We start from the raw sequence: 27,903 nt of genomic DNA, 5'->3' as shown, positions 1-27,903 counted from the left end.
AATACAACAGTTCTACAAATTACAGGGTTCACCTGAACATAGGGAAAATGCTTTTGAATAAGGAGAGGAGACAGTTAATGGGAAAATGGCAGCAACAATTTCAGCCCAGAGACAACAATTATTCCCTTAAAAGTTTGGAAAATAGAGCAAACCTTGTCCTAATCATGAATCCATGAGTAAACCAGAGTCAGACCATTTGCCAGCCCAGGGCAGCTAAGGAGATTAAAAAAAGGGGGTCTCTATCAACAAGGTAAACAGAATGGCCTATGGATCCTGACACTGGGGCGTCACCACTGGCCATTCTACAGGAAGCATTGGTGTGGGAACTGATAAAGGAATGAAGCTGGAAACAAGGGCAAGGAGGGTAGAGTTCTCTACCTTAAACCTTAGCAGGAAAATCAGTGAAGGAAATGGAGTCCCTCTTTTTGCTCCTAGCTCTCTGGCTGTTCTGACTCTCTAACCATCCTGGAGCTTTTTATCTTATCACTTATCTCTGGCAAGTGGCAACATGGAAGGAAGTGCAGAGGCTACAATCCAGGATCAGATTTCTACCTTCGGTTAGAAAGGCTGGATACGTTGTTTCTCTCTTTCTTTCTCTTTACTAACAAATGCTTTTAAATATAAGCCTCCAAGATTGGTTTTTTTAATAACAGTCCTCAGTAGTGCTCAAGCTCTAAAACAAGAAGTAATTATAGAGCTCTGAGCTCAGAGAAAGAGCAGGTTCTCATTTCCAGACCCCAAACTAATCTGAGGACTAGAAAGTGGAAACTAGAATGTGTGAAGTCAAAGGTTTCCTTGAACTTCTAGTATTCTAAATCTATTGAGTGTTCGCTGGTACGCACCATCTGTATCCAGCAGCAGTCTCCTGGCAAACCCACAAGTTTGTTGTTCAGAACCAAACCCAATTCAGAAACTTGCATAGCTCTGGCCAGGAGAGCAATGAACAGATTTGGGCCCAGATCAGACCACTGGGGGAATATTAGAAACCTGTAGGACTCCACCCTGCATTTTTCTGAGATTCTAAAATAAACTATACCAAAGACCCTAAAAAGGAAGGAGAAACATTCAAGAGGACTCAAAATCAACCCAGAAATTCCTTCCCTAAGAGAGGAATGAGTAGTGAAAGTGAGAATACCATTAGAAGAAGCATGGATCATGAAAGAAATAATAAGACATTAGAAGGAGACTTAAAAACAACTTCAAGGAAACCTCAAAGAAAAACAGGGCTTGAGCAGAAATTCAACTAAAATTTCACAGAGAGAAAAAGCAAGAAAAAGTTTAAGGAGATAAAATGATTTTAAAATTGAATGAAATTTATAGTGAGAGAACTGCAGAAATAAATATGAAGAAAGGAAAAAAATGAATCTGAAAGAGAATTTTCATATGAGAACAAGTATAAAATTTTAATCAAGGAATAAAACTCCTTAAAAATTTAGATGCCCCCCAAAACGTAATGACTTCATGAAAAAAGTAGATATACAAAAATAAAATCAAAAAAGTATAAAATTAGAAAAAATAGAAGATATTTCAAAACAACTAAACTGTAAAACACTAATGAGAGAAGACTTCAGCATCTAAAAATATGATTAAGACAGATTCTAGATACTATATTTACAGAAGTCAAAAAAGTGGCCTTTTTTCCAGTAAGAATGAGGGATAAAAGAATCATTATAGCCAAGCTCTCCCAATACCTCTCCCCGTTAAAAAAAATAACAACTTTAAAATAATACTTCAAATTAAATTTTTGATTGGCATAAACAAACAAACAAACAAACAAAAAAGTCAGTCTAAGAAAATTTCCAGCCCAAAACAAGTTAGGAGGTGGGAAGAAGGCTGAGATCCTGGGTTAGGGGATGGCCCAGATTGTGGCAGCTGTGGGCCTGAGAGGTAGCTATGACAATAGCAGCAGTGATTTGGGGAGATTATAGCTCAGAGACAGTAAAAGAATTAAGAAACTACTCACAAAGAGATTATAGAAGAGCACTATGCTAATGCCAGGGAAAAACCTATGGACTGTTTGGGAATTTCATTGCAAATATCCAGTTGTGGATCCTAGTTCCAGGATGATGAAGAGTGTTTGCAGTTGAAAGGGAACAAGAGAATTAGACACAGGTCCAGGACAGAGAGGAGAGCTGATACATCTTCCTGAAAGTGAACAGGTGAAGAAAACAACTCCTTTAGAAGTAGAATTGGCCAGATGGAAAAGGAGATACAAAAGCTTAGTTGAAAAAAATCCTTAAAAGTTAGAATTGAACAAGGGGGAAGCTAATGGCTCCATAAGGCACCAAGAGACAATAATACAAAAATAAAAGATTAATAAATAGAAGAAAATGTTAGATATTAGAAGTATAGACATATGGGTACAGGTGTCTTTTAGTCCTGATAGACACTTTTTCAGGTTGGGTAGAAACCTATCCAACAAAACATGAAATTGCCTCAGTGGTAGTTAAACCGAACCTCACCAAACCTCACTGCCAGCTGCTGACTTTGCCTTGATTCCCAACCACCAGATGACGAAGCCATTGCCTTCAATGCTTCGTTCAATTCCCCCCAGGAGGATAACCCCCAAGGTTGCAACTGGAGCTACTGTGAAGAAGGCCTGACCATGCTTATATCCAGCCAAGCTATATGTGTAGGCAACTTTTCACAGGGTAGCCACTGGTGCCTTAATGACCCCCCTCCCCCTTCCTCAATAGGGTACATTCACCCTCTCTGTCTATATTCCCAGATGTTTTCTACAAAAGAAAAGTTCTTTCACTCTGTTACCATGTTGATTCTACTCCACCAGAATTCTTCTTAAGGTCCATTTCAAATTTATTTGGAGAATAAAGCCAGAGAGGTTTGAGGTTTCCTTGCATATACTCTGCCATGTAGGCTCCACTTCTCAGCTTTAACTTCATAAATGAATATTTTCTTTTATTTAAAATGGAAAAGAAAGTAGCCCAAATTCTCTAAAAATCTTGTCGAAGATGGAATTTTGTCCATATGTCCATATTTGAACTCAGGTGCTTAAATTTTGCCATACTCTACTACAGACTATAGTCAAGTCATTATGTCCTCTTCTAATCTTGCTTTGAGAACAAGAAGTCAGCCAGCATTTATTCTTCACCACACATTTTGTGTCATAGTTTGGATGAAGCCCACCCAGATGCAGTTCGGCAATTCACTTGTAAATTGTCATTGTAGGATGTGCCTGGGGGCTGCCTGCAAGGTTATAGGACTTGTTCACGGCCATATAGTTAATATAGATGAAAGGCTGGGGGTTGGTCATGTGTCAATGTAACTGAAGGTAATCATGGTCTAAGAATTAAATTGTTCTCATGTAGATAATTCAGGAGGTGTCACAGCAATGAGTTGATAGAACATTACAAAGAAAACTCTAATTCTTTAATGAAAAGACTGATATCTTAAAAATAAATAGTTTTAATATTAATTAATAATTACATAATGGGGTTTCTAATACTAAGGGCCATATAAAGGAAACTAGTATAGATTTCTGTATTCCTTATATGCAGGTAAAAAAAAAAAACACAAGTAGACTGGATCACATGATATCTGTAGAAATAAAAGATGAAGTGATAGCATACTCTGTGGTTACATTTGCCTGTACAGAGAAATCAGGGATTTCTCAAGGTTACGTGGTAATCCCACAATAAGAAACTAATGGGAAGACTGAGAATAGTGTCTTCCAGAATGGGCAAGTATATCTGGATTATCAAAATCTCTGGCAGAAAAAATGATGGTGAGGGTATCATCAATTGTTGAAATTCTTTTTATTACTATTATGCATATATTAATTCAGGGTTGATTTAGTGTATACTTTCACAGGCCAAAGCTTTGTGGTTAATGTATTCAAGGCTAGATTCAACACTGTCTAGGAACATTGGTCCATGTCATGGAAACTATCACTCTCTCTTCCTGACTTTTCATCTAAAGCTAGAATCTGCCTGATGTAATATCTGAAAATATTGAGTCATTGCAGAGAATTAGTTTGGTGAGAATGGAAGTATCACTCCAGAAGTCCTTAAGCACACAATTAAGACAGATAGGACAGCACTTTGGACATCTCAAACCCCAGGGAAGCTGCTAATACTGCAGGGACTGAAACAAGGAAGCAGGTGACCAAACTTATTTTATCCCTTTTTTTAACTCAGGAAGGAGGATGCAGGTGAAGAATTGCAGGTCAGGACGGTCCCCAATGATCTCACTTTCTGACTCTGGTCAACGTGTTTTTTTGACTAACACTCCAGAGACATAAAGCTGAGACCATTTTCACTCCCTATCCATAGGGAACAAAAGGAATAATATCCAGAAGGCAAAAAGTCCGATAAATATACACTATTTGGCTATCTTTTCTGTTTAACCAAAACAGAGGCCTGTGTCGTATCTCATATTAGGATTTCCCTAATTTGAGGGACTGTTCAAAATAGAACAGTTTAAAAAATTATTAAAAAATCAAAACCTTTAGAAACAGAAAATGTGCCGATAAATTCTTGAAAACATATCCGCAATCCTATTCGATTTCTCTACTCTTAGACACTTCATAGATTTTGGAATTTAGTCATGGATTTTGGCAAATTGGGGCCATTTTTATTTAAATTACTTGTGATCCTGCTTTTTCAGTTTTCTTTTCCTGAATATCAGATGGGAGAACCTCCTTGTTGCTTAGAAAGAGATTACAGGCCCACGTATAGAAAGGAAGGAGACAGTTATAGGGGCCTTCCTCTCTATGTATCTGAAGTGTGAATTGCATATTGACAAGTTATTTTTCAAACAACTTCCACTATGGAAAGCTCCAGAAACAGGACAGGTTGTTATTACTGTATTATTTTTCTCATTGGTGAAATGTCATTGATATTCCTGACTACCTGGTCTTTCTGGTAGAATTGGGTTTTTTGTGCCCTCACAGCATTGAGTAAAGAAAAGATTTTGGTTTGATGTTATAAGGAAAAAGGTATTGAGGAAATTGCTAAAATCATAGGCTTTTACATTGTGTATTGTGCAGCAAGCAGCCAGATAGAAAGTATGTATACACGGTATGTGGTAACATAGATAGCGAGAAATGCATCACCATGGATGGAAGGACATTGAGGACAATGATTGAGGAGACATAGCAGAGAGGGAATATACTCAATGTTGGGATTCAAGTGGCAGAATTAGGTTCCCCAAGAATACCCTTATTTGAGAAAAGGCTGCTAGTCCCAAATATAGAAAGTCAGATTTCTTATCAGAAACATAAAGATGAAGACGTTTTGGGGATCACTTACTTATAATGATCTGTTTGGATAAAATTTGCCAGGGAAAGTCTCTGAATCTGATGTTACAGACTGAAAGAAGGATCTATCATTGGCTTACTAAGGCATCAGAAAAGAGAACTAATTCAGAATTCGACAATCACTCTACAGATTTATCCAACCAAAACCTTCACATCTCATCTGTCTGAAAGAGATTTAGTGATGGAAAACTAAAAAACGTTTATCTTTCCCTACGAGCTGTTATGGGGTTTAGGAGAACTTGGTGGAATTGACTTTCTATGGAGTTTTATCATTATAATATAACAGCAAAAGATAAATAAAATATCAAATAATATTAAGCTTTAAATGACCACAAGTGCCATGTATTTAGATGCCTGAAAAAACTGTCAATTAAGAATATTGCAAAATAAGTTATATCGGGGATGATTTTTTGGTTCAATTGTTCCCCTTTTGCATAAGATTGTTCTCTTGGAACCTTTAGAGATTGCGTACATATAAAATCCCCTCATTTCTTTTTATAAACCACAATTGCATTGCTCTGATTTCCCTATTTTTCTTTAATACTCTTTTTCAAACTTCTGATGTTTAGGTTTAGGAGAGAAAATAGTGATGTAATCTGATTTAATAATTGCCACCAGATGGTCATCACAATGTCCTCCAAGAAAATGGCATCATGCTGTCTTCTAGGATATATCCAACCTGAGTTGGGTTAGCTGCATGATATTTCTTATTCCTCCTGCATGGTCAGCAAGTGGAATTTTACTAAAGCCTGGGCATGCAAAATCTCTCACAACTATTTTCCTTCCTTTCAATTAATTCTTCTCCATTATATAGGAAAAGATATTATGGCTCCTCAAATCCTTCCGTCCCAGTTGTACCTTTTTTTTAGTCCTTGTCTTGGTTTATAATTGTCTTCTTTTTTGCCAGAATTCCTTCATCTTCTTTTTATTCTGAACATACAACTCTGAGGATGGAGAAAGTATTTCAGCATTCTCACTAGGTTTTGTTATGACTAAAGAATTTCTTAAAACTAATAACTCTCAGGATTTTCTTTCTTAAAATCTTCAAAGTTAGTCACTGACCACTATTCTGAATATAATGGGATGGACCCCCATATTTTCCATCAATGTGTCCCCCAACTGCAATAACTCAAGTCCCACCTTTTCTAAGGGCTTGGTGAAGTACAAGAGAGCAATCCAACCTATTTTCAGATGGCCAAGAAATCTTTCATATCAGGATCACAAGGAGGAGCTAATGGCCCCAGAGCTGGGTCTAGAAGGAAAATTCACTTTTTTTTAATTCATTTAGGGATGTAAGATGGTAACTTCCTCCCACTGAAAGCTGATGTCACAGTTGGCATTACACATCATCCCTACCCTACTAATAAGAACTCAAGGAGATTAACTCTCCTCCACTCCACAATTCATTAAGTATCCAAATTCCTAGTCTCTAACCCAATACTTGTTCCAGCATTAGATCTCAAGTCACCAGATTTCTCCCGGCAATAAGGGAATGTTTGACATTATCCTAAACTTCATCATGAATTTTTGTAGAATGAATTAAAATAGCTTGTGAACAGTGAGTTAATCAATCTAAAGTGACCCAATCAGCAAGGATATCTTGATACAGATTGCCAAACTGACCCTCTTATAAGTTGAACCCACTATGGTAAGGTTCTTGGAAAAATATAGTCTCATTCTGACATCTTTATCATATTCAGTGAGAAAGGGAGAAGCTAAATGAATGGTACTTCCTCATCCTATGACATGTAATCTCATAAGTTATTTTTAGGTTGGTACCTATGATTAAAATTGGAAAATGTTGCCTACAATCATGGTAATGTCATGATCAGAAGTGCAACTAGGAAATGTTCCTATGTTGTCACCCCAGTTTCAAAGCAAATTCTTTGTCCTGAGTACCATTCACTAGGAAAGTATTCTCTCTCTTATTGATAGAGAACGTGCCATCTCACAACTATCAACCTGACTCATATGAGAGAATAGGAAAATACAAATACTGCTAATAATTTTCAAAAATTGGCACACTAGTGGATTGTTGGGGTAAATGTGTTCTAATCCAACCATTTTCAAAAGACATTTGGAATCCTGTCTTATATGTTAGGAAACTGTGTATACCATTTGACCAAACAATACCACATTTAGATTTCTTTCCCAAGGTAAATGAAAATTATTTTCCTAAAATGTTTCTAGAGGTTCCCTTTCTGGAGGCAAAGAATTGCGACTGATGGTATGTCCATCAATTGGGGCCTGACTGAATAGATTTTAGTATAACTTTATGATGAAATACATCAGTATGAGTAAGAAAAGAAAAGCAAGTTGATTTTAGGGAGAAAAAATGCCTTGTGTGAAGCAATATAGAGTAAAATTAGCAAAACCAAGAGAAATCTGTATACACTAATAGCATACAGAGAAGAGTCTTAATAGTAATTGTATGATTAAATCATTCTGAGTAATATAATCATTCAATTACCAGTTTGAAAAAGAAAACATAGACGAAAAATTGAATAATAAAGATTTTTAAGTATATGTAGAATTAATTGGTGAGTAAGTATTTAGTATTCTTTATTGCCTATATGCTAGGAGTAGACACACTTATAACTCACTGATTGTTCAATTAACCTCAACGTTTTTTAACCTGTCTCCTGAGACCGGATATGAGCACAGTGCATATTACTTTTGACAATCACACAGGAGAACTGGGAGAAGGCGAGCCAGGAAAGCTGGATCAACATTCCTCAAAAGAGCTTAGCAAGCCCTTATAGCAGAGGTAATTATTCTTCCAGAAAATCCCATATGCCCCTCTGCCTCTGAATATACTCTCTTTAATTTCCCAAATAATTTACTGATTTGCTTCTGATTCTTCTTCTTTCCTCTTTTTAGAATTCTCTTAAGATTTGTTATTTTAGGGTCAGAATTTTTTTTATTTTTCTTAATGCCTTACCTTCCATCTTGGAATCAATACTATGTATTGGTTCCAAGGCAGAAGAGTGGTAAGGGCTGGGCAATGGGGGTTAAATGACCAGTCCAGGGTCACACAGTTGAGAAGTGTCTGAGGCCAGATTTGAACCTAGGAACTCCCGTCCTGACTCTCAATCCACTAAGCTACCCAGCAGCCCCCTAGGGTCAGAGTTTTTATCCAACTCTGGTCCTTCCTCAGAAATCCTTGATGGCCTCTATTTCTGCTTTACATCCATGATTGAGGCATCTTGGTGGCATCAAAAATAGTGTGCTGGACTTTGAGGCAGGAAAACAAATCTTTGTGAGTTCAAATCTGGTCTCAGGTACTTATTAACTGTGTTCTCCTAAGAAAGTCACTCATCACTATTTGCCTAAGTTTCTGTATATGAAACATGAATTTGAGAAGGAAATTGAAAACTACTCGAGGGTCTTTGCCTAGAAAAATCCCAAATTGGGCAGGAACAACATCTGAAAGGATGGAGCAACAACACAACAGCAGCAGCAGAAACTTTAGAGTGCAAATATTGAACATTTCTGCTGAACTCGACTCCTGGAGTTGATTTGGACAGACAATGTCATCTTCTGGTTCAGTGGCTTAGAGCAAGTTTTCTGTCCCGCTGTAGCATACCAGGCATGTCAGCATCTTGGAAATATGGTTGATGTTTTGTTATGGTACCCTGTATATTCATTTACCAGACACATGGTCAGATCACTTGGTGATCATTATATAGAAAGGGACAGTCCAAAGGACTAGCAAATTCCTGGTCTGGGAGTGGCCAGCTACAGAGTCCTGGCTCTGATAATATTCCTTTACAAAGCGCAGGTTGGATTAATCTCCTCCAATTTGATTTTGTCATTGCCAATTCAACCAATGTTAAAACCTATATCTTCTCACGTATTCATTTATCATCCCCTACTTGACATTCCTAAAGTCTCCAATAAAAACTGGGGAACATGTGTGAGCCGCCCTCTTACTTCTCCTGCACTTGCACTTGCTCTTGCTCCTTGCACCTCCTAATCATGCTATGGCCTATAATGGCCTCCTCATGTCTGACTGACTTATTCAGCACAGTTGCTCCTCACATCTCCCATTAATCTCTTGGCCATCTGGTCCATGGGTGATGTTCTGGAGTTCTCTGCTCCATGCATGTTCTCTTGTTTCACATACATGTAATTTCTCCACTTGCTTTCTCTTTCTAGAGAGGTAATTATGGAGCTTGCGACTCCCCATATGTTTTAACTTGTGATCTCTGAGACTTTATTCCTGCATCTCTTCTTCTGACTGCCTCATCTACCTTACATCCATGTTCCTCTAGCCAACAATTTCCTTCTCAGGTCACCACCAACAGGTTCTTTATATAGGAGCTGCTGGTGGATCCTATACCAGCCTTCTCATTTCTCCCTTTTGTAATCACGAAGGTCATGACCATCCCTCTCAAGGGTATATAAATTTATATATACATACATATATCAGAATAATTTGTGGATGAGCAACCCAAACAGGATTCAGCAAACCATAATACTGGAGGTGCTAATCCTTCCTGAAGACCCAATATACCTTTGGTGTCTGCCTACACTCACTCATGGCTCCTAGAAGCCCTCCCATTCAAAGTGACTCCACACCAGTAAATCCTTATTTGCCAGGAGTCTAAATGGGGCTGAGGATAACTGACCAGCCTCACAACTATTAACCAGATAGGATATATCTACCTCGGCCCACAAGGGGCTGCCCCATCAGAATGGGCTGATGGCACCAATTTGTTCCATAGGCCATGAAGGCAGTTAAAGCAAGTGCTACAGAGCAGAGAAAGAGTAGCAACTTGTGAGCATCATTTAATTGGTGTACCCATCTGTAACTGGAAATGGCAACAAGAACTGCAGAAAGTAATCAGAATCATTTTATGTTTTGGAAATTATCTTTTTCTTGTACTATGCCTATCACATGATACTGCTCAATCAATGTGGTTTGAATGGAATTATCCTGAATCACATTTCTGGAATTATGCAATGATTTCCCTGATCCTGACTCTTGAAATAAAGGCTAATTTTTATACCACCATTCATCAAACTCTGCTAAAAACAAGTGATGATCGATCACCATGATTTCTCAGGAATCAAAATTATGAGAATACCAAAGGATAAAGAGAGAAACAAGTAAAACATGAATACTTTATGGCAGAGAAGCATCGTTGAATTGATTAAAATCCATAGTTTCTTTCTTTTCTAACACATATCCCCATCTTTCTTGCTATAGAGGCACTCTTAGGGCTTGCAAGTAAAAGGCATATTGTTTTAGTATTGAATCAGCTCTTCATTCTGTCTGCTTGCCCTGATGGCTTTCTATTGTAGTGTATTTTTATGAATAAAAATTTAATATTTAAAATTGTGTTTGAAAAGAATTTCAGGAAAAGAAATTTGCTAAATCCTTGAATCCAGAAAAAAAAAAAACTCTTCAAAGAAAAATGCTTGCAGAAACCTACACTGCATCAAGAAGATACAGAATGAAGATTTGGGTACAATTGATTGAACAGAAGGGGATTTAACATTTCTTGTAAATGTACACTTTTATGTCAAAGGGGACTGCCCCCTAATTTGGCTTTTTGTCAATGTGCCTAGTAAATCACTGCCTTTTCTTTCTCTCTTTTCTAATTCTAATTTGTATAAATCAGTATTTAGAAGGTTTTAGGACTACAAGATGATTCTGTTAAAAGATAAATGGGGAGAGTAGTCTCCCAATGATCATGGGGGGGGGTGAAGATTGCATTTAGCTCTCCCCTGATTGTAAAAATGAAGTTATTTAACTCTTCCTTAATTGTGAAGATTAAATTGTAATCCCCTGATTGTAACCATGAAGGTACTTAGTAATGTACCTTCATGGTTACAATCAGGAGAGCGCTAAATTCCATCTTCACACTATCCAGACCACCAAGAGGTTTTATTTTCATCATAATATTCTCTGAGGATCCAGTTAGAAAAAGCATATCAGGCTAACTGATCAAGACTAACTAGAAATACATTAAACTGATGGGCAAAAAATTTGTGTACTGAAGGATATATTACATATTTGGCAAAACAGGCCCTAAATGAGGAAGAAATTTCTCAGCTAAAATTTAAATATCCCTGTAACACAGAATTGGATGGTACTTGTTAGCATAGAGTACTGAATGGATGCACTAGCGCTTCATACTTTTGGGGGAAACGTATAAATCAATTTCCAAATAAAAAGAAATGTTCTTCATCCTGGAAGTTTTATGAAGTGAGAGGGGAAAAAAATCTTGCTTCTCTCTAAAATTTTCAGAGGTTTATTCAAATATATAAAGGTGAACTGAGAGGATAGGATTTTAAGTTCAGAAGATTCTTTACTTGACCCAAAACTATCCCTAAAAACAAATACTTCATTATGACATCACCTCATCTGAAAAATACAATGAGTACCTTCAGAGAGGGGACTTTTTCCTTTTTTGTATTTCTAATTTCATGTCTGTGCCTAGAGCTTCCTGATAAATGTGAACTGTATCAATGGTGCCATTTGGCTATTTGAATGACAAAGAGCATCCTGGCTAAAAATACACAACAGTATTGCCTCTCTTACCTGAGTCCTAACATGGTAGCCATGGCCATGGACAGTGTAGAGGACATTCCACCAATGACAGCCACTGATTTGTGCTGCATTTCACAATTGTAGTTAGGGATGGTCGGACCGTTCCCTGACAGCCAAATCAAAGAGTTCTCCACAGCTAGTTCATTAGAATGGAAGTTACTGACCAACTGGTATCCCAGAGTTATATTGGGTAGCAAATGGGGGTCCTTGTTGATCTCGTCCACAGCAAATTGGAAAATGAGAAAATGTTGGTAATGTTTGAGCATGAACCTAAAGTGGCAGGAAGAAAATAAATAACTAGATCCAACTTGACAGAAACAGCAAAGTTTGATATTAGAAAGGATGTAGGTCATTAGTGTTATGTTTTCAAGGCTATATATATAGGGCGTGACTAATACTTAAAGAACAGTCATTGAGTGAAGGGAAAGAAGATGCTGGTGTAAAAGTTTATACATTGGTTGAAATTAATTAAGAGTGTACAAAAGACTGGGTCCATCTCTTCATCAGACATTGGAGTATATGAAGAAAGATTGGGAAACAGTGTGAATAGTACATTGTCAAAAGAGTGTGAGAAGGAGCAGATCAAACTAATGGCTTCTGTTTCCTCAGTATATTTTAAGGCGATGTACACAGCTGAATTGGAGGAGAATGACGCGATGATAGTAGAAGTTGCTAATGAAAGTGAGGATTTGGAAGAGCTGTTGTGGGAAGAAGAAGAAATCACGTAAGAAGCAGCACATGGAAGCACATTGTAACTTTTGGAATGAAAGCAGTGTGCAAGTTCTTGTGCCTTCATCAAATCTGTTTAGCAGCACCTGAGTAGGAATGAAGCAGAAGCTACTAGGAAGAATCAGGCCTGGCATCTGCCAACACTTAAACAACGATTGGTGCTATCCAAGAAGCCATCCCAGAAATTCCACAGTGGAAAAGACTAGCCATCTGTCCCTTCCTCTGCTCTCCTCATTCACTTATTAGTTAAATATATATTTACAAAAAAGCCTTCTATGTGCCAATGACCATTTTTGGAGCTTGGAAAGTAAATGTGGAAATTAAATCAGACTGTGATTTTCTTCCTTATATTTGATTGGTAGGAAATAAGTTGCACACATACAACATAAACAAATGCAAGCAAAGTACAAAGTAGATACAAAGAAAAGTGTGGGGTTTTGTTACAGTAACATGAAAACTCAAGGTAAAATCCTCATAGAAAACAGTAATCATGAATAGCTTTGAAGGAAACAAAGGATTTGGAGTGACTGAGTAGACATGAGAGCATCTTTCAGACCTGGGATACAGCCTGTGTTAAGGGAGCATGAAAAACCATGATTTCAAGCATGAGATAAAGCAAGTAAATTCATTTGGAGTCAACGTCAGTAACTTGAAAGGGATTGTTGTACAATAAACCTTCAAAGGAAAATGAGGCCTGTGTGATTCTGAAACTCTATAAGACTTTAACGGATGAGTTCTTACTTGGTTTTGAAGGCCTGAATTAGGTATTGGTAGTCCTTTGTGACTAGAACAGAGGAATAATATGTGCATATTTGTTATCAATAATTTGTTATCAAATACTGTTCTGGCAGCTCTGTAAAAACTAGAACCGCTTCTACCAAAGGTGAATCTTTCCAAGATATGTGAGGTCCTCTGCCCTTTTATTTAACTCTATCAGTATCCTGCAGTCTCTAAAAGGAAATCATCCCATATTTATATCACTGACCATTAGGAGGTATTTCTTTCCATTAATCCCAAAATAATTTACTGGCAAATTTAAACAAAATTTCCTATTCATAAACTTCACTTAAAAGTAAAAAATGAAGTGAGTTTCCAAAAGTAATCATATTTTAAACATTATAATATATAATATATTATTTCAATGTATTATTTAATATTAAATATATTATATCATTTATAACATTTCCCCCCAGTTTTCCACCTTCTCCCCAAACTTTTGCAGCATTTTCTACAATCCTGGGATCAGAAAATAACAGAACACATCCAATGTGGCTTGACTAGATTTTTATACTGAGAGACTCTCACATTTCTATAACATAGGACAATTCTTCTCTTTCCCTCATTCACTAAATTTCTTCAATATGTTTTTTCTCTTCATAACCATGCTTCAGTCCTAGTACTCTGGTGTTGTTGATCTTGAAGGCAAAATTAATAATGGATATAACCCAGCTAAGTTTCTCCTTATGTGATTATTTTTCCATCCTCAAACCTTCCAATACTGTACATTTTCCTGAGTTACCATTCATTGTTTTATCAAAGCTTCCTTACCAGATACTCCTCATGCATATACTTCACCAAGCTCTGGCACAAGGTGGGACTTGAGATATTGCATTCAGGGAACATATTGCTTTATATGACTGGGGTCCTTCCAATTATATGCAGAACAGTGATCAGTAACTAACTTTAAAGCTATTAAAAAGAGAATTCCAACAGTTATTAGTTTTAAGGCATACTTTCGTCCTAACAAAAGCTCCTGGGATTGTTGAACTATCTTCTCCATTCCAAGTGTTGTATGATCACAATAAAGATGAGACAAAGAAATTCTGGCAGAAAAGAAGAAAGTCATCAAGGATGTTTATGCAAAAGAAGGACTGCCAAGAGAAGAACTTTGAAAGAAGAATATGAGGAACCATAAAAATCTTACCATGCAAAGAGGAGAATTAAAGAAGAGCAAGAGAAGTAATTTTGCCTTTACATGCCCATACCTTGGCACAATTACATCCGCTGAGAAGCTAAGTCCCACAGGAGGATTAAGGAATATTGTGCATCTCCCATATCTCAGTTTGGAGATATCCTAAAAGTCTACACAATTCCATTATCTCTGAGGACATTGAGATGACCACCTATGGACAATACTAAATTCAGATTCAATCTCTATCTTCTTTCCTCAAATTGCAAAACTATCAGGAGGTTGAGAAATAATAGAGAAGGAAAGGACAGAAAGCAGAGGAAAAGATTGAGTTAATAGGAAATGAGAGGAACTGTTTAATCCTGATCTAGAAAGGCTCAAAAAGAGCCATCTCGTTAGCTAGATAATTCAGTGGAGTGAAAGGGTCCTCTAGTGTATATTTCCTAGACACACAGGTGGTGAAAACTCAATATGATTGAAGAATTGTTTCACACATCTAATGTACGTTGCATTTGTGATCATTATGAACTTAAGATTGTTTGGTACTTTAGGTATACGTGCCTATTATATTACAAAGATAGAGCTCCAATATGAAGTCATTTGACTAAGTTGTTCTAGTGTCCATAAAATCTTAGAGGGAAATAGAAACATTTTGTACTTTTCCACTGTTAAATCTCTTTCAGGAAATAAGATTTGAAGCTTCTAGTTGGATAAAATTCTGGAGTGATTGGAGGATTCTGAATTGTTTCTCTTTTCTGGTGCCTTAGTTAGTTAATGATGGATCCTTCTCCCAGTTTGCTATATAAATCTTGAGTCTCCCCCTATGAAAATTTCATCCAAACTTGTTCAAAATGCCATGCCAAAAACTTCTTCTTCAATATGCACCTGATGCATTTTTACATATTTAGAATCAATAACCTTTTCTCAAATATGGGCATTCTTGGGGAATCTAATTTTGTCACCAGAATCCCAACATTGAGTATATTCCCTCCCTGCTATGCCTCCTTAATCATTGCCCTGGTGAGTTCCTTCCATTTGTGGTGAAAAATCCCAGACTATTTCTATTGCCATATCATGTGGCAATATAAATAGATATTTATATACTCTCTTGCTTGCTACACCGTATACAATGAAAAAACTTTCTGATCAGCTTCCTTAATACCCCTTCCCTAGAAATTTCCAAACCCAGATCTTTGCTTTAACCAAAGCTGTGAGGCCAAATAAAACACAATTCTGCCCACAAGAACAGTTGATCAGGAACATGGATAATTACATTTCACCGGTCAGAAATATAACAAAGAATAACAACTTACTTTGAATCTGCAGTTATCCAGCCTGGAGAAATTCTGGAAGAAAATTTGAGAAATGAATCTTCAGAAACAGGGAGAGGAAGCCCCCTATAACCAAGTCCCCTTCCTTTCTATATGTAGGACTATAATCTCTTTTTAAGTGACAAGGATGATTCCCCATCTGGTATGCAGAAAAAGAAAACTGACAAAGCAGGATCACAAATAATCTAAAGGAAGACAGCCTCAGTTTACCCAAGCCCATGGCCAATATCCAAAATGTAAAAAGATTTAAGGACAAGAGAAGTCTAAGATAATTGGGCAGGTCTTTTTTCATGACTCTGTGAACATATTCTCTGTAACAAAAGATATTTCTTTACTAATAAATGCTCTACATTTTTCAACAATCCCTCATACATTGGAAATTCTAATGTGAGACATGAGACAGGACTCTGTTTAGGATGAAGGAAAAAGATATACAGAATGGGGTATATTTATGGGACAGTTTTACCTCCTGGATATTATCCACCTGATTTCCTGTGGGTAGGCAAGGAAAGTCATCATATCATCATGTCTCTCCAGTGGTAGTCAAAAAAATATGTTGACCAAAGTCTAAGAGTGAGGGCCTCTGGGGACCACTCTGCCCTGTAGCTCTTCACCTGCATCCTCCTTCCTGAGTTAAAAACTCATTGTACACAGAGACTAATACACTGTGGTATAATCGAATGTAATGGACTTCTCCATTAGTGGTGGTGTAATGTCCCTGAACAATTTACAGGGATCTAGGAGAAAAAAAACACTATTCATAAGCAAAGGATAAACTATGGGAGTGGAAATACAGAGGAAAAGCAACTGCCTGAATACAGAGGTTGAGGGGACATGACAGAGGAGAGACTCTAAATGAACACTCTAACGCTAATATTATCAACATGGCAATGGGTTCAAATCAAGAAAACATGTAATGCCCAGTGGATTTGCGTGTCGGCTATGGGGGGTGGGGGGGAGGAAAAGAAAATGATCTATGTCTTTAACGAATAATGCTTGGAAATGATCAAATAAAATATAACTTAAAAAAAAACTCAAGTGACAAAGTAACTTTTAGAACCTGCTTCCCTGCTTTCAATCCCTAGAGCATTAGCAGTTTCCCTGGGGTTTGAGATGTCCACATACCTATTTGATGTATATCAGTACTGTATTTAGACTTCAAGAGTAATGTATCCTCTCTGGCCAAACCAAATCTCTGCAATGACTCAATATTTCCAGATATTGCATAAAGCAGAGACCAGTTTGACATGAGAAAGGCAGAAAGTGAGAGAGTTAGTGTCAATGTTGAGGGTCACAAATTAATAAGTAATCTAGAATTGGCATATATTCTATTGAACTTGTAAGAGAGGAAACAGACTGAATCTGCCAAAGAAAGAAGAAAATCAGACTCATCATACTGGGAGACCATCTTGAGTGGGGAAAGGGCAAGAAGGAGAGAGAAATTCAAAGGAAGAACAGAGGAACTGAGAAGATCAAGACAGCTGAACTCACTTCACTTTGGGAAGCCTACAAGAGAGGTTGCTTTGAGCAAACCTCTGAACCTAGAGCCCCATTCTGTAAATCCTGATTCCAGTATCCAGTGAAGATAAATCAGAAGATCTTCTAAATCCCTCTAGACAATCCTTTGAACTTAATAATAACTAGAACAGATAAAAGTCAGGACAACTCTCACAATTGACCCGGGGTGGGGGGGTCAGGCAGACAAAGCCTGACCCTGAAAGATTTTGGGTGATGGAGTTCAATTGTTATTATTAGGGACTTCCTATTTCCCTCTTTCCCAATCACCTTATCCCACAACTCACTTTCCTTACCTTTTATATATTCTTTAGAATAAATAGCTGTTTATAAGATCAAGTGCCTGCTTCATAGTAATCAAGAAGAGAGATTCAGAATCTGGGGGTAGGAATATTATACTTCTCTCCTCAGAGAGGGAGAAGCCTTCTTCCCTGTACTTCTATTTCAACCAAATCTATGAGGAAAGGACTTCCGGTCAAGATGGCGGCTTAGAGGCAGGAAAGGTTTAGACCTCTAAAAACCCTTCCTTACCAATCACAAACTGAATGTACCTAGGGCACCAGAATTCAAACTGAAGAACAGGACAGACCCAGGGAACCCAGGGAGCACCTTCAAAGCAACCTGAGACAGTCAGGAGAGCCCAACACAGATGGCAGGGAAACAGAGAGAGACAGGAAAAGCCTGTAGCCCCCTGTCTGGGTCCTTCAATCTGAGTTTCACCAGAGGTTCCAGCTTCAGGGCAAATCCAGTCCAACCCAGCTTATTCTAATTCCATCAGGAGCCCTCAGAGCTCAGGGAAGCCAGGACCCCTCCACCCATAGAGTGCAGGGTCTTCTGAAAGGACAGAAACCTCAGGGCTGGCAAAGGGGTTTCTCCAAAGGGCATACCTTGAAAGTAACCTCAGCCAATCTCAGGGCATCCAACACAGGCTGCAGTGGAGGTTTTTTGCTTCGGGGCACATCCAGCCGAACAGAGCTGAACTTAATCCCATCAGGAGCCTTCAGAGCTCAGGGAGGCCAGGACCCTTCCACCCCTAGAGTGCAGGGTCTTCTGAAAGAACAGAAACCACAAGGCCAGCAAAGGCACTGAGGTACCTTGCAGACAGTGCTGTGCCAGGTTCAGAGCGTGGAAGTAAGGCAGCGGAGAAGCAACTGGAGGGAACTGAGAGCAGTAACACCTGAAACATAGGCAGGCAGGGGAGGGCAGACCTTGGGCTTCCCCGGGAAGACAGAGCAGCTGCAGAGAACAGACAATTTGCCTGGGGCTAAAGCCTCAGATCATCAGACATATACACTAAGAGCCAGTCCTCCTCACTCAGATAGAGATGGCAAACAGTACAGAAGTGCAAAAGCCTCCAAACACCAAGAAAAGCAAGATGAAGGGAGTGACTTTGGACACATTTTATGGAGAAAAAATACAAAATACAGAGGAGATAGAAGAGAAAAACTAAGCAAATGCTCTGAAACCTTCCAAAGGAAATGGAAATTCTCCAAAAACTCTTGAAGAATTTAAATTGGAAATTATGAAAAGATGGAAGCCTTCTGTCAGGAAAAGTGGGAAATAATGCAAAAGGAACTCAACAATCTGAAGCACAAAAAAAAAAAAACGCAACTACAGAAACAGCTTGACCAAACTGAAAAGGAAAACCAGGCTTTAAAGGTCAGAATCAGGCAACTGGAAGACAATGATCTTGCAAAAGAGCAAGAATTAATAAAGCAAAGTCAAAAGACCAAGAAATTAGAAGAGAACATAAAATATCTCACTGAGAAGGTGACAGGCCTAGAAAATAGAGGAAGGAGAGACAATCTGAGAATAATTGGCCTACCAGAAAGGCCAGAAATAAATAGTAATCTCAACATCATAATACAAGATATCATCAAAGAAAATTGCACAGAGATTCTAGAACAAGGGGGTAATACAGCCACTGACAGAGCTCACAGACCACCTTCTACACTAAACTCCCAAAAGACAACTCCCAGGAATGTAATTGCCAAATTCCAAAGCTTTCAAGCAAAAGAAAAATCTTACGAGAAACCAGAAAAAGGCAATTTATTTATAAAGGAATGCCAATCAGGGTCACACAAGACCTTGAAATTTCCACTCTGAATGACTGTAAGGCATGGAACACGATTTTCAAAAAAGAAAGAGAGCTGAGTCTTCAACCAAGAATCCACTATCCATCAAAACTGACTATATACTTCCAGGGGAAAGAATGGGCATTCAACAAAATAGAAGATTTCCAAGTTTTTGCAAAGGAAAGACCAGAGCTCTGTGGAAAATTCGACATCCAAACACAAAGAGCATGGAATACCTGAAAAGGTAAATATGAAAGGAAGGGAAAGGAGAAAAATGTTATCTTTTTCTTTTATTCAAACCCTCTTCTATAAGGACTACATTTATATCAAATTATATATATATGTATATATATATATGTATATTTGGAGAAAATATAATGTGTAGCTGTCAAAAATTGTATGCATTATTAGAGTAGTAAGAAGAATCACGCATAGGGAACATTTGGGGCATCGAGATGACATGGAGAAAGGGGGGATAGAAAGAAAAAGGAGGGGGGAATTGTTGATAGTACTAAGATATACTCCAAGAAATAGGGGGGAAAACTAAATAGAATAATCTTTCTCACACAAAGATTCTCAGGGAAGGGGAGGGGAAGAATTCTCCTATAAGAAGGAGAGGAAGAGAGTTTTTACTTAAACTTTACTCTCAGTGAAATCAACTCTGAGAGGGAAGAGCATCCAGATCCATTGGGATCTTGAATTCTATCTTATCCAACAGGGTAAGGGAGAAGGGAAAACCAAGGGGGGTAGGGGACAAGGCAACACAAAAAGGGAGGGAAAGAGAGGGGAAAGGGGGAGGGAACAGAAAGGGAGGGGCTAGAAAGGGAAACATATCAAGGTAGGAGACTAGGGGGACTGATTTAAAGTAAATCACTGGCTTAAAAGTTTATAGCTAAAAAAGAAAGGTCAAAATTAGTGGAAGATATCAAAATGCCAGAGAGTCCACAAGTGACAATCATAACTTTGAATGTGAATGGGATGAACTCACCCATAAAATGTAGACGAATAGCAGAATGGATTAGAATCCAAAACCCTACCATATGTTGTTTTCAAGAAACACACATGAGGAGGGTAGACACTCACAAGGTCAGAATTAAAGGATGGAGCAGGACCTTCTGGGCCTCAACTGACTGAAAGAAGGCAGGAGTTGCAATCACGATATCTGACAAAGCCAAAGCAAAAATAGACCTGATTAAAAGGGATAGGGAAGGTAACTATACTTTGTTAAAAGGGACTTTAGATAATGAGGAAATATCACTAATCAACATGCATGCACCAAATATTATGCCACCCATATTTCTAATGGAGAAACTAGGAGAACTGAAGGAAGAAATAGTAAAACCATATTAGTCAGAGATTTGAACCAACCACTATCAAATTTAGATAAGTCATATCAAAAAATAAACAAGAAAGAGGCAAATCTATGAGGAAATACTAATCTGTGATTCTGAAGGCATCCAGAGTGGGGTTCACTAGGGAAAGAGAGAGGAAAAGCCAATCTATACTCTCTCTTCCTCCCTTGGCTATATTTCTTCTCTACGTCACTCTGGTCCTGAAATTAGTGGTAAGAGACTCCATTCCTACTCCTTCCATTACAGTGGCATCCCACAATACAAAAGAATTCATCACTAACAGTCACTGACTGGCAATTGGAAGTGACTGTTTAGGAGAGTCATCTTGGGGACATAGATTCTGAAAATAACAACAAACAGGATCAAGGCATACATCTTGATTTCTATACATTAGAAAGAGAAAAGAGGGATAAATAGAGGATAGAAACAATGTTCCAGAAAATGATGTGGACACTTCTGGTGGTAGCCATATTATCACATTGATGGAACTATTCCATCTTTAGCACCATCACTGGTCTAGTATATGACAAAATACTGGGAACAGATATCATTAGAAATATCAATGAAATTGTTATCCCTCCCTGATGGATAAGGTACTCTTGCTGTTCTCTGGCAATTATACAACATTATGAAGAAGGGGATGAAGATAATTCTGGGCAAAAAGAATATAATGAACAACAACATAGATAATAGGCTAGAGCTTTTGTTCTCCCAAATGTCAACAATTATAGAGATATGCCAGGAATTCAATATGAAGAAAAGTGAGAAACTGTGCAAGGAAAAGGAGCTAACTATGGGGGAGGATATTAAGGAGGCTGGTAATGATACAGACATATCATTTGCAAGGACATTGAGACATTTGCAAGGACATTAACAACAGTTCTGACAGTGGGGTTGTGCACTGAGAAAACCAGGGTGGACAAACAAATGAAGAACTTGAGGAAGTCCCAGCAGCACCGAAGATCATGCCTGTCAGAGATTTTGCTAAAGTAACCCCAGATTCAGGTATTCTCCATGCAAAAGTACACAAATCTTTTTCCATTCAGGATTTGCATTCTCTGGAATTGAGAATGCCAAAATTTTGTGTAGGACCATTTAGATATTTAAAGGAGCTAAGAAAAAAAGCATTCAAACTATATGATCCTGATTTCCAGGATGTAGAAATCTTATTATCATAACTCTTTAGCCCCCAGGAACATTCACAATTCATTAAGAAAATGAGAGAAGACAATACTCTGACAAGTTGGCCTGAATATTTTGAGGATTTTGATTTTTCAAGACCATCAAACATGACTTTCCTTAAAAAGACTAGGGAAGATATATTAGAGGTGATCAAGTCCTTTTGTACAAGATGAAATTCTTGGGAAAATTTTTATAGATTGATGCAGGAGCAGATAGAACATCTATCTGTCTACATTGACAGATTGATGGAAAATGAGGTAATTTTGGGATACGGACAGGACAGCCAAGAATGTATTCCCCATGTAAAGAGATAATTTTTAAGGGATATTCCAGAAATCTCAGTCATTTCTTCAAGCATTTTTGCCTAAATTTTTAATCTCTATCTCTCCAAGATCTGAGAGACTCTGACATATACATATACAAGACCCATACAGAACAACAAAAAGAGAAAGAAGAATTAAAGCAGAAGCTAGAAAAGACCAAGGAAACTGTTAGACAGAAAGAGTTAGAGGAGACCAAGAATGTAGCTACTATCAGGATATTCCCATATCAAAATCTACAATACCAAAATAGGGGGCAATGAGATAATAGGAAATTCTTTTTATGCCAGAGAGTGGGACACATAGTAAAATTATTCCTGATGAAATAAAAATATGAGCAGGGATACAACAGAGGTTCACAATATCAGAACAGGATTACACAGAACAAAGGGTACAATAACGATGCAAAATAACAGACATACCAAGATACATACAAACCCAAATGCTGTGACCACTGAAAGGAGACAACTCCTGATATTGAAACCATATAACACCTGCTTACTCAGGCAGCGAAATACCAAAATGTCAGATTCAGCCTAGGTTTCTTCTCTTACAAACTGCCATACATTAATTGGGGTCCACTTTGGCTCTTTACTCTCATCCTCACTAGACAAAAGTCAAAATTTTATAATCAACTGGAATTATATATTCATCAGGACCTGATTGATTCTGTGCCAAGTTTTCTTTACATGAATGACAATAATCTTAACACACCAAGAAATCAATAATGTGCTCACTTTTGGTTTTTCGTCCATAAATTTTGATCACAACCCAGATATACCCAACCTTTCTGAAAGAGTCTTACCTCAATCTTCCCATCAATTTCCCATCATGGGACCACCACTTACCCTACATGCATTTTCTAATTCCTCAAAACAAGATAATATAACAATGGAGTATGCTAACACTTTGTCACTTACTGCTATGCTACTATGTGACCCAACATCATTATGTTTCCACAAATGTTGGGGAAGGATGATCTTTACATTATATTCCTTCATAGGGAATTCACTATAACAACCCTCCTCTGGTAATACCTATTAAAATAAGAAAGAAAGAAAAGAATGTAGAGGCTTTTCCAAACAGGAATTTAAAGCATGTCTACTTTAAAAGGATATCTTTTGACTGCATTAATCCTTTCATTTATTTCACCTGTGTTCCAGGGGGAAAATTCAGCTCCCTGCAACTCTTTAGCCAAATTTGAGATTCCTCATTATGGGGAAGCAGTTCAGTGGCTCAGTAAATTGAGAGCCAGGCCTAGAGACGGAGGTCCTTGGTTGGAATCTGGCCTCAGACACTTTCTGGCAGTGTGGCCCTGGACGGGTCATTTAACCTTCATTGCCTAGCCATTACGAATCTTCTGCCTTCGGACAATAGGCATCTAAATAGGCAAAAAACCCCAAGGAACTTTAAAGAGGCTGGAGGTTATATTTTTAAGGCATTTTGGACTACAATGTTTTATAAAAATCTCTGTATTCTATTGCATTGTGCTGATTGTTTTGTTTAAGATTTAACTTTGTAATTTTAAGTTCATATATTACTGCATTCAAAACTATTCTGTTATACTGAATCATTTTAATGTACTGGGTTTTTAACTACTGTTAAATTCTGTTGCTTTTCCCCTATTACTCTACTGAACAAATATTTTTGAGTACACCCATATAAAAACAGCTTTTCTATTTTTGATTTTAAACTGTCACATAGAGGATAGATGGACTCCATCAGAAAATTGTTACAACAACCTTTGGAAAATAAATGAGCTAAACATCTCAAATCGATTTTAAGGGTTCTTTAGACATGATTTTTAGAATTTTTCTTCACAATCTCTGGACATTTTGCATACCACGAGGTAAGGCTCATTTTAACAGCTGAAGTGAAATACAAATTTAACCCCCATCCTTCTGCATTTATAAGAATGTGAATGGAAGCTGGGCAGTTAATCCCAGGGCATTGTACCCTAGAAGCCTCCCCCCCAAAAAAGGGGAGCATGTCTCATTTGTAACTCTTCAGCTCACTACTTAACTTCCACCAGAATGATATCTAGATTTCTTGATGATGTTCTAAACCCAAAATAAGTTTTACTTTGTTTGAAAATGTTTACCAAGGTTGAAAGATTTGCTATGTTTGTAAAAATTGTGACAAATATCTATCAATTCATAGGCTTTTAAAAATGCCATAGAGCAACTTATGTGAAATATGATAGTGTGTTTGTTTGCTATTGTAATTAACTGAACTATTGAGAATTTGGGGGATACTGACAACTATATATTTATACTACTATTCGATTCATTTGCTTGAACTCACAGTAGATCATGGCCAGATATGAAGAAGAAATGGATCTCATTTTTGGTATGAAAGCCTTGTATTCTATATTTTCTTAGCTAACACTGTGTCAATGATTAAAAGCTACATTTTTGAATTTTTAAAAACTCTTTTATTATATTTTTCATGCATGTGCAAAATGTTACTTCATTTTTTTTATTTTTTCTCTCCTTTGTATATTTCAAGCACATGTCAACAGTACTAAGATTTTCTTTAACTTTTTGATTTTGCAGTAACATAAGTTTAAAATACATTTGCTATAATGTCAATGCATGCCCCAAAAGCTTGGGACTATAAAAATGATGCCACTAATTGTTTTTAAAAAATTATGGGCCTTTGCTTAATGATTCTGTCTGATTCCAGGACAAGATATACACAAAAGAGCTATTGCATAGGGGCAAAGCTAAACCAATCCAGGATGGATTGATGCACTTCTAAGGCAATACAGAGTACTTGAACCTAGTGTGAAGATTCAAGGTTGCAATGTTTAACATACATTAAGACATAGGCCTTCCTTGTATCCACAACCGCACTAAAAATACTTACAGACGAGTATCCCAAACTTGGCTCCTACTTGGATCCTATAATCTCATCCCTTTTCTGTCTTTTCATAGTGTGGCAAACTTTCTGTGGTCCTGGCTACTGACTGGGTAAATGCATCATTGCTTAGATCAGTTTAATTGGGCCCTGATTCAAGGACCTGTTATAGATTTATTTTTCCTTTACTTAGAATTTTTACACATAATACTTTGATAGTCTATATTTTCATCCAGAAATTTTCTTTTTTTATTTGGATTTTTCTGATGTCTTTTTAATTTCTCTTTCCAATTGATTCATAAACCTCATAACTCAGCCATGCATCCCCAAGTGATCCTGTGTTTTTCAATCACCCCCTTAATGGGGGAATATAAAAATATTATTATTTTAAAATGCAAAGTTTAAATTTCTTTTGAGAGTATTTTAGGTTAAGAAACATGCTACCTCTCTGAATCCAGAAACTGTTTGGAGAAGACACCATGAAGTTGCCACCAGACCACAAGCTGCATGAGAAGATCAAGAATGAACTTTGGGGTGTGGTTGATTAAACATTTATTTGTATGTATACTTCCATTCCAAAGGGGACTGCCCCCTAATTGGCTTTTGTCAATGCATCTAGCAATTATTAGTTTTGTTCTTTTTTTCCTCTTATCCTCAAATTATTGTAATTTGTAAGTTGATGATGTTAAAACTCCTGACTTCTGTTTTCTCAGTAAATTTTATGATTAATATCTTCAACTGAGAATGAAGTGAATGAGGGGATTTTAGAATTTTGCAAATGAATGTGAAGTTTTGTGGAAAGCTGTTGTGGAAAGATGAATAGAAAATCAAATAGGAAACATTACACATTGACTTAGAGCAGAGAGAATCTGATTGAGATGACATAATATAAAATTGTTAGTGCCCTCAGACTATAATATTTTGGGTCTTCTTTTGTCATTTATTTATTCATTAAATATGTTTTTAAAACTCCCCTTTGATGTGCCAATCACTATTCTGACTGCTGGGGATAAAAACAGAGAAATGGATACTTCTTGCTTAAATTTGATTATTAAGAAACAACACACAATAATAATAGAAAATAGAAACACAAATAGAGATACAAAGAAATTTCTGGGTTTTGTAACTGTAACTGGAAGGCTCAGCTTAAACTTCTTTTAGCAAGTGCCATTCAAGATTAGCTTTAAAGCAACCAAAAGATTTCAGGTGATAAAGATCCATGAGACCATCTCCTAGATATGATGAAAAGCCTGTTTAAAGATGCCATGAACAAAAATGAGACTCCATGTATGAGATGCAAGTAAATCAATTTGGATTCCATTCATGGGGATGTTGTTCAAAAAATCTGTAAAGGCAAGCAGGAAAATTCCACCTGCTTTGAAGGTAAGACCCAGGGGAGGAAAAAGAAATAGTGCTCATTTCATACACTTCAACTTGGAGATATTCTAGAAGAGAACACAATGGCATTTCATTATCTCTGACATTTTATAACCTTCTAATGACAAATGCAAAATCAGATCTATTACATCCTTTCCTAACATTTCTAGACCATCAAAGGATTGAGAAAGAGTAGAAAAGGAAAGAATAGAAAGGAAAATGAGACAAATTTCTCTAAACCTGATATCAAAAAGTTCAAAAAGAGCATTCACATTATTCAGAAGATAAATTTTCTGCACAAATATACTCTACAATATAGATAACACTGCTGTGATAGTAAATGACACAATTTTTGAGATCACAGTCATTTTTATTTTTTTAATCCATCATTCATGGCAACACCTAAGGATGAGATTCTTTGATCCAGTGAAACTGTCCTATATACCAAAAGGAGCCCTACACATTGTAGGACATGTATAGGCATAGAAGTGGTGAAAACTTAATAGAATTCATACATTTTTCAAACAAACTAAAATACATGGCATTTTGGTCACTATAAACTTTGTATTGATTGAGATTTTATATACAGGTTGGTGTGGAGATTAAATTTAACTCTCCCCTGCTTGTGAAGATTAAATTAATTCTCCTCTGCCCAATCACAAGAAGTGTAAACACCTATTTACACTTGAGTGAGGGAGATCTGTGATCCACCTGTGTCATAGCAAGTGAGGAATCAGAATGGACTGACTGTCCCCTGGGCAGTCCTAAGCAAAGAATTAGTTGTAATTGGTAGAAGTAAAAGTGGAGGAAGACACAGGAAGTGATGCAAAAGAAGTGTCTTTTAAATGAAATTACAACTTCATGTGAGGAGTTCTTCTGGAGTTTGGAGTTCGAGTTGAAGGCTGGTGAAGAATCTGCTTATGAGACCTTGGATTTGCAGTGACTGTTCTTAAATCTCTCCCTTTGGATTGACACGTGGTGAGTGAAAGTGATGACTCCTTTTCTGGGTTTTTGAAGAGACCAGCCTCATGAGAGACCTGCCCCTTGAGAGAGGCTCCCTGCATCCCCAGGTCCTCAGCTCAAGGCTGAGGCCCCTCTGGCTAAGGACTAATTATCTCTGCTTGGATTGAGCCAGGGATTGGAGAAAATACTTAGTGCTTAGGCTAGATATCTTACCCTATTCTCTGTCTGATTTTCTTACTTTCACTCTTCCTATATTTTATAATTAAATTGTTAAAATAAATCTCTTTGGAATTAATTAAATTCCTGGTGACTCTATTCTTAAATACTCCAGCCCAACCTTTTATAAACCTCTCACATTTCTCCACATTGCATTGTTGTTATAGTTATAATAATAGAACTTCTATATGAAATAACAGACTAAACTGTCTTAAAGCCTAAAAGCTGAGGCAAAGATAAA

The 27,903-nt window shown here is 37.2% G+C and overlaps 1 pseudogene; it reads right to left on the bottom strand.

Moving 5' to 3' along the window:
• Nucleotides 1-16,023, bottom strand: part of LOC130453476 (vomeronasal type-2 receptor 26-like) — a 107,556-nt pseudogene extending 91,533 nt beyond the window's left edge.
• Between the last annotated feature and the right edge of the window lie 11,880 nt (nucleotides 16,024-27,903).

Source organism: Monodelphis domestica, chromosome 6, assembly GCF_027887165.1.
Source record: "Monodelphis domestica isolate mMonDom1 chromosome 6, mMonDom1.pri, whole genome shotgun sequence".
Taxonomy (NCBI): Eukaryota; Metazoa; Chordata; class Mammalia; order Didelphimorphia; family Didelphidae; genus Monodelphis; species Monodelphis domestica.
The sequence above is the reverse complement of the archived record's forward strand: the minus strand, read 5'-3'. Positions and strand labels throughout refer to the sequence as shown.